Here is a 9,443-nt window from a genome sequence, read left to right on the forward strand (position 1 = left end):
TAATATTTTAACCTAGAAGCATTATGTAGAATTAATTTCAGTCCTGTTGTCAACAGAGTGAGTGAAGTCTGATCCTTAAGGTTTGGATTTGAGCTTAGTGGAAGGGTCATGCTGAGCAGGGTTGAGCTGATGTGACACTGAATTGAGGGCTAACAGGTTTTCATAGAAAAGGTTTTTAAACATGACACAAACATCTCATCTTTAACAGATTTTCAATAGATTTATGTGATCAGTGTGGTGTTGGCTGACAGAGATATAAATATAATGAAAATTACCACACTTAACATTTTATCCTGATCATCTGTCCATCCTCTTTCAGATGACATTTGTTTGTATGCACAGGTCTCCCACGATAGAGCTAAAACCAAGAAAGACAACGGTGAGTAAAATAATACATACCTTTTTTTCTTGTTTTTTATTTAGCAAGCAATCAACATTGACTACACCATTATTTCATCATTTTAAGAGGGTTATAATGACATCAGTTAGATATCATTGGATCATAGGGTCACTGACCTTAATAACCAGGGTGGAGGAAGCTTGAAGTGATCTGACACTGAAATGAGATTTAACAGCAGCAGAGAAAGAAACAGGTTTTCAAACATGTCTTCAATAGAGCTTCAAAACCTCCTTCAGTCAGTTCCTGTGATGAGTTACTGTAGGTGTTAACTGACAGAAATATAAAGGAAATTAAAGCCACTCAAGTTTGTTAATGCTGCTCATCTGTCCAACCTCTTTTAGATGACAGTCTGTTGTACGCACGGGTCTATTACATTAAAGCGAAACCTAAGAGACACAAAGGTAAGTAATGTAATAAAATAAGTAACTTATTTTTTGCTTTAGGTTTTAAATGTTTTACACAAGAAGGAAAATTGTATAAATAAATCAAGTCGTCACTTTGAACAAAGAGGTACTTGAAATCACATTTGACAAACTATTTCTTTGCAGGGAAACCAGCTCCTGTAGCAGCTGATGACACCGTTTATTCTGAAGTTAAATCACAAACAGCTCTGGGTAACTGTGCAGAAATAAAATAGCTTAAATGTTGTGATTTGTTGCTGTAACGATGAACCCAAATAAGTTTTAAAGGAAGTTAATTCAGTTCTAAATCACCTTTAATGACTGAATTATGCTGCATCGTTTCTTTCAGATTAATAACAAGATCTGCAAAACCAACTGGATCAGTGACAAAACTGAGTTAATTCCATTAGAAGTAAAGAGATCATTGAAGAAAATGAGATTATGCACTGTTTTGTAAAATAAAATAAAATAACTTTAAAAACTTTCTTCCATCATAATAGCACCAAATGATGATCTGGCTTTGAGACCAGGATGCTTTTTAGACATGAATATTCATTAAACTGTAAGTGTTATTACATGTAATTGTTCAATAAATTAATTACAAATAAAACAACACTTGGAAATGAAAATCATCAACCTACAGAGGGCTAAATGCAAAGACACATCAAAGTGACAACATAATGCAGCAGGTTTTTTTTTAACCATGTTTTTTAAAGAAAGAGAATAATCTGTTTACTGTTTCTCTCATATGATGACTGTGTGGCAGACAGAGCAGGACCTTAAATGCAGAACATGGTAATAAACTTTAAAAAAAAATCTTGATTTTATTCTCTGTGACTCACAGAACAAATTTAAATAGATAAGACAGAAGACACACAACCAAAGAGGGTCGAATGCGGCAAGAAACAAGGCGAGACTCAAACAACAAATGCATAAAAGGTAACATAGGAAGAGGAAACAGGTGGAAGAACAGCTGGGACTAACTGGGGAAATGATGGGGAAAGTAAAGCTGACCACTAACATATAAGAAAAAGGTTACCAAAAGAAAACAGGGAGTAACGAACACCTACCACAGAGACAAAGACTTAACAAGGTATGTGAAACACACTCTCAAAAGTGGAGTACGAGGATTTAACATCTATATGTTTATCTATATACTATTCTCCAAATAATTAATCATGCTTAATTCTAATTGAAGTATGACCCTAATTAATAGGATGAACAAGAAAACCTAGTTTGATCAATGAAAATTGTTTTAATGTCTGGATTTTGCCTGCACTGGCATCATTCACCTCCAACCTCAACATATTAGTCTCTGTGTGTGAGACTGGCTGCAGGAATGTGGTGAAGATAAGATTGTGGAAGTCTGTGGCCTGTCATCATGTGTGAGTGTTAAGTAGGTTGGTGATAGTTAATCATGCTTATTACTAATCAGAACCAATATAAAGGGTCTTTCTGGAGGTGTCTGGCTGAATCCATGACACAGAAGAAAGATTAAACTGAAGCAGAACATAAACAAACTATGACCAACAACTAAACTATAGCCTGATGGTGTAAAGACAAAAACATTACATGGTATCATAAATGTATGAAGCAAAAATTAGGCCCAATTACTCAGGATACTGAAGAATATGAATCTTGGTCTATAACTTAAAGCTGGGTCTAAAGACGCAGCACCATGACAGTCCCTGATCTCCTGCTATGTTACGTTTTCTGTGCAGCCTTAGTCAGCCTAAGAAGTGTGATTTCACCAGAACTGCTGTAATAAGTGCAGGAATCACCCCGAGTTATGATCAAATTCTAATAGTAGGTGATTTTAATATCCATGTATGCTAGAGGGTGTGGGGGGCCACAGCCCCGTCCTCCAGGGCATGAAGCAGGTGTGGAGGAGATCAAAACTCCAGACATCCAGAGGCCCCCAGAACACAAGAAACCAAGGAAGACCAACAGAGGGGCAGCTGCGCCACTGTCCCAGAAAGAGCTGAGGAGAGTCCCAGATGAGGGCTCACTCAGCAGCCGCGGAGCAGAAGCCAGGGGGAGTTGCAGTGACGCGCCCGTGAGCTCCGCCGGCAGCCAGCTGCGCCTGAGTGACCGAGCCCCAGGCCGAGAGGCCGGGGGCACCCCACCTCCGAAGTGGCCCGAGCGAGCCCCAGGCTCCAGGCCCCGATCAGCGGCCGCCAAGGAGTGAGCCGGTGTGTACCTGGACGCCCATCCCCGGACACAAAGAACCACGGTGGCACAGTGGTTAGCACTGTTGCCGCACAACAAGAAGGTCCTGAGTTCAATTCCACCATCAGGCCGGGGTCTTTCTGTGTGGAGTTTGCATGTTCTCCCCGTGTTTGCGTGGGTTCCCTCCGGGTACTCCGGCTTCCTCCCACCGTCCAAAGACATGCAGCTTGTGGGGATAGGTTAATTGGATGATCCAAATTGTCACTAGGTGTGAATGTGAGTGTGAATGGTTGTCTGTCCCTGTGTGTTGGCCCTGCGACAGACTGGCGACCTGTCCAGGGTGTACCCCGCCCTTCGCCCTATGACAGCTGGGATAGGCTCCAGCCGCGACCCTGAAAAGGATAAGCGGAAGCGAATGGATGGATGGAACCTTTTAAAAAAACAAAAAACAAGCGCGTCCATGCTCACAGGTGTACACACCCACAAACTACACCCTTTTTGGCTCCTACCTCAAAGCACACTGTGTTCTGTTGATCTTATGTGCTGCACAATAATGTTTAACATTTAGTATTTACTGTCATATTCCCATATATCATTGTGATGTTGTTTATTCTATTACTCTTGTTCTCTTCTGCTTGCTTTCTTTTTTCTTTCTCAGCAGGTGACCCAGGTGATTGATATATGCATTTTTTTTCTCTGCCCGTTCTGTTGGTTTTTGTCTTTTGCCCTTCTCCCCGTCCCTCTTCTCAGCTGTTTCTCTTTCCCTCTTTCTTTCTCCCCTTCTTTCCCCCAGTCAAGTCTGTCCCGTATTCAGTAAGTGAAAATAAAATAAACAATAAAAGGTGAATCAAATGGACCATTAAGGCAAGGCTGGGATGGTCAGTTTGGTAAAGTAAATCCGTTGGGCATCTTTCTTTGCCTTTAGACAACAATTCTGAGGGCAAAAGAGCCAAACGGGACAGACCAAAAAAAAAAAAAAAAAAAAAAAATATCCATGTATGCTGCCCCCACAATCAGCTGGCTAAAGACTTTTTAAATTTGATTGACTCTTTTAGCCTCATCCAGCATGTATTGGATCCAACACATGTACAGGGCCACACGTTGGACCTCGTGTTGTCTTTTGGATTACCAATTTTTAATTTGGAAATAAGTGATGCAATCTTTTCCGACCACTGTCTATTAGTGTTTAATATACTTTTATCTCATTTCCATCTTAAACCTACATCCTCAACACGATGGTATCGTGTTTTTAAACCAACTTCCACAGAACAGTTTTCCACTGCCTTTGAAGGACTGTCGAATTCTGCTCTTGGTGATGGCATTGAGCAGATGCATTTGAATTTTAATAATAAATGTAAGACTATTCTTGATGAGATCGCTCCATTTAAATCAGTGCAATCAACAGCTTACTCAGACCCGTGGATAAACGACTCAACTCGATCAGCTAGGCGACAGTGCAGGAAGGCCGAACGAAAATGGAAAAAAGTTACAAGTCTCTTTCCTGCTGCTGAGAGAGAGCCTATCTAGATATCAAGTCATCGTAAAAGCCAAGAAAATCTAAGTTTCTCGCAAGCATTATTGAGACCAACTCTAATAACCCTCGAACTCTTTTCTCAGTTATTGAATCGGTCTTGAATACCTCCCCCGCTTTCCATATAGATAGCTCCATTGAAACTTGCGATAGATTCTTGCAGTTTTTTATTAATAAGATAGAAAGGCTTCGATCTACATCTATCCCATTGCTGTATAATGTCTCATTAACATATACCCCCTCAACAACTTTTGACCAGTTTGAGGCTTATCAGGTGGAATATTATTTTACTGTCTCTGTGTTACTATTCACACTTAGTATTATTGCTTTTGCATCACTTATGATTTATCATTTATCATGTATGGTTACAGAAGAATCCTACATTCCAGGCTTAATCATATTCATGTTAAACTGACCAATAATAAGAGGTCTGCAGATACATGCACTACACACTCCCCACACATTCCACTGTAATGCTGTCAGAGCTGAGGCCAACTAAAGACAACTCCATATTTGGTTTTGGACAACAATTGAATACACTTACACGGAGTACACACATTCAAGTCCACACTACACGCACCTACATAGTCATGTAGAACACGCACACACTTATGGAGAACTGTGAGGGCGTCTCAGGACATGCTCCCTGTTTGACACACACACACTCACAATAGACACGAATAGAAATACACACCACACACACTGGTTTTCTCTAAGTGCTGGACTGAGTGGAAACATCTGGAGGCCATATAAGGGGAACTTCCTGAGTTCTGAGAACTGACTGATACTTATCATGTGACTTGACGGCATCATTGCAATAAAAGCCTTGTGACATGGTTGTTCGGGGGAGATCAGCTCTGAAAGGTTTATGATGCTCATCTTCCCCACATATATATGTGTATAATAAAAACCACTATTTTGTGTCACGGTCCGCTGTGACGGACCGAGTGGAGAATGCGTGTAATGGACCCAGGTGCGTACACAAGTGAACAGACGGGAGTGAGCTTTAACAGAAGGCGAGCCTTTAATATGGCTGAAAACAAGGTGTGCAAATACAGCAGGGATTGCGTGGCTAAACAAAAACCTAAACTGGGAACAAACTATGGTGAGGTTATGGCTTGGAAGACAACAGACCAGGCATGGAAACACGGAGGGTGGGAACACAGACGACGCGACACAGACTGTAAGAAACACAGAGACTAAATACACATGAGGGATGATCAGGGGAAGTGGCCACACATGGGAACGCAGCTGACACACATGAATTTAACGACAGGACAGGAGGAGTGAGCTGAATACACAGACAGTGAATGCAGGCCTTCAAAGTAAAACAGGAAACATGAGACATGAACCGGGGAGACGTAGTACAGGGGGAGGTGACATAACTGACAGCATGAACTTGACAGTACAAGACACACAGACATAAACACACGAAGGGCAAGGGAGACGTAATGCAAGGGTAACATAATTACAAAAAGGGCTGGACTACCTTAAAGAACCTAAGCAAACAATAAACATCAAAATAGGTTAAGCATAACACACTGGGTCACACGACCCAGGACCATGACATTTTGACATCTACTGAGGACCATGCAGTCGTTTGTCTCCTCCTCAAAAACTCGAACCTTGACAGGCTGTATGTCTTAACGAGGCAGAAGAGCTTTGCAATAGCATAAAGATATCATCCTGCCCCTCAGATGCAGTCCCAACCCATTTTCAAAAAAAGATTATTAAGGTAGTCGGTCCTGACATTTTAACTATTTTTAACAGCAGTCTCAGCTCTGGAGTAGTACCAACTGGATACAAGCACGCTGTAGTGCAGCCAGTACTTAAAAAACCGAATCTTGAATCTTCTGTTCTTGCTAATTTTAGACCTGTCTCCAAGCTACCGTTTCTGTCAAAAATGCTAGAAAGGATTGTATTTGAGCAGCTACAATCCTTTCTAAACAGTCATAATATTTTTGAGAAGTTCCAGTTGGGCTTCAAAACCCACCACAGCACAGAAACTGCCCTCTTAAAAATACTTAATGATATTTTATTAATCACTGACTCAGGAGACCCAGCCGTGCCCCTGCTCCTAGACTTAACTGCAGCCTTTGATACTGTTGACCACAGCATTCTGATCTCCTGTTTGGAGCAATGTGGTATCAAAGGTATCCCCTTGGAATGGTTTAGGTCGTACCTCTCCAAGAGGACTTTTTCCGTGAGCCTTGATGATTTTATTTCTTCCCCAGCTCCTCTTACTTGTGGTGTCCCGCAGGGATCCGTATTAGGCCCAATTCTTTTTTCAATCTATATGTTGCCCCTAGGCCTAATTTTTAGGAAACATAACATCTGCTTTCACTCATATGCCGATGACACCCAGATTTATCTTCGGTTTAATAGAAACACCTCTACGCCCATGGAATCGTTAGTCAAATGTCTCGACGAAGTTAAAATCTGGATGGCCTCAAACTTTCTTACCTTCAACGAGAATAAAACAGAGGTAATTATTTTTGGACCAAGCTGTAATTTCAATGCCCCAGATTTGGACTTATGTAACCTAACATGTGCTGTTAAAACGCATGTAAAAAACCTGGGGGTTCTCTTGGATAGCAAACTTACATTTGAGAAACAAATTAATTCAGTTGTCCAGCGGTCCTTTTTTAAATTAAGGCTCCTATCCAAAGTGAGATCTTTTCTATCCTTTAGAAACTTGGAACGACCAATGCATGCGTTTGTTTTATCTCAACTGGATTACTGCAATTCACTGTATGTGGGTGTCAGTCAGTCCAGCTTGGCCTGGCTCCAACTTGTACAGAATGCTGCAGCTCGCCTTTTGACTCGTGTGAAGAAACACCAACATATTACTCCGGGGCTTGCTTCCCTTCATTGGCTTCCAGTGCGTTTTAGAATTAAATTCAAAATCTTACTTTTAACTTATAAAGTGCTAAATGGCCAGACACCGGACTATTTGTCTGACCTTGTGCAGCAGTATACGCCCTCTAGAGCCCTTCGATCAAGTGATCACCTACTCCTTACTTTACATAAGTCTAGGATGGTTCATAGAGGAGATCGGGCATTTGCAGTTGTGGCACCGAAAATGTGGAACGATCTACCTCTCCACATTAGAAAGGCCCCAACTGTTACTCTTTTTAAATCGCATCTTAAAACATATTTTTTTACTCTGGCTTTCGAAACTGTAGGAGAGTTACCAATTCTTTTATCCTAATCTGTTTTTAATTTTTATCAGTTGTTGTTGTTAATGTCACTGTTTAATTGTTATGTTGTACAGCACTTTGGTCAACGCCCTGTTGTTATTAAATGTGCTTTATAAATGAATAAATGAAATGAAATGAAGTGAAGAGAAACACAAGGAAACTATGTTAAGCTTAAGAAAGGCAAGTCTACACAGCAGGACACACAGTGTGGACGTTTTCCTCATCCACACGTAAATTTTACTCTCTGCAGTGTTTAAATGCTTACATATATAGTTAGAACTTTCGAAAATCTCCACCCTGGCAGGAGTTTTCAAAAATCTCCATTTTCAGTGACCGAAAAAGCCGTTTACGTGTGGACGAAAGGTGCAAATGCATAGAAAAATCTGTGTTTTCAAAAATACCCAGGTACATGTGGACGTAGCCTATGACTGTTAGATGCAGACCTTTTTATGTAGCTTGAGAATTCACTGTTGTGCTCATTACAGCAGTGTACATCCCACCCAGCGCTAATACTAAGGAAGCGCTCTGCGAGCTGATCAGTGAGCTCCTGAACTCACACTCCGATGGACTGTTTATTATCGCCGGAGATTTCAATCACGCAAATCGCAAGTCAGTCCTTCCAAAATTCCATCAACACGTTGACTTTGCCACGGGGGGTAAAACATGCTGGATCTTGTTTACACAAACATTCCCAGCGCGCAGAGAGCGAAGCCCCGCAGCTACCTCGGACACTCAGACCACTGGTCTATTATGCTAATTCCGGCATACAGACCGCTCATCAGACACTCCAAACTGGTTCTGAGACAGGTGGGAACTTGGCCTACTTGAGCTCTCTCTGCTCTCCAGGACTGTTTTGAGCACACTGACTGGAACATGTTCAGGGAGGCTACAACAAATGGCGACTGGACCAACTTGGAGGAGTACACATCATCTGTGACTAGCTACATCAAGAAGTGCATCGATGATGTCACCTACTCCAGGGATATTATAATACGGACCAACCAGAAAGCGTGGATGACTGTAGAAGTACGTGACCTGCTAAGGATTCAAGACTCTGCCTTCAGAGCAGGTGACAAGGGGGCCAAACTGTCTCAAACCATCAAAGCAGCGAAGTGCGCGCATGGCAGAAAAATCCGCAGCCACTTCCAGGACAGCGGTGACACGCAGCGCATGGTTTGATCCCCAGAATGATGTGCTGGTGAGGAAGTCATAATGACCAGGTTCTCTGTCTGACCTCTGCTGATGTGAGGAAAATTCTTTGCAGAGTTAACCCACATATCCAGATAAAATTCCTGGTAGAGTGCTCAGGGAATGTGCAGACCAGCTGACATATGTCCTCACCGACATCTTCAACCTCTCCCTGAGCACTGCTGTTGTCCCAACGTGCCTCAACCACCATCGTTCCTGTGCCAAATAAGTCCCCAGTGTCCTGCCTCAACAACTACCGTCACTCACACCCATCATGATGAAGTGCTTTAAGAGGCTTGTCATGAGGCACATTAAGACCCTGCTGCCACCCACACTGGACCCACTGCAGTTTGACTATAGCCCCAACCGGTCAACAGAGAACGCCATCACTATCACCCTACATCTTGCCCTCACCCACCTGGACAATAAGGGCATATATGTTCGAATGCTGTTCATAGACTTCAGTTCAGCATTCAACAGAATCATTCCTCAGTACCTGATTGGAAAACAGCCTGCTGGGCCTGAACACCTCCCTCTGCAAATGGATCCTGGAC

This window comes from Aulonocara stuartgranti (genome assembly GCF_965226115.1).
Source record: "Aulonocara stuartgranti genome assembly, chromosome: 3".
Lineage (NCBI taxonomy): Eukaryota > Metazoa > Chordata > Actinopteri > Cichliformes > Cichlidae > Aulonocara > Aulonocara stuartgranti.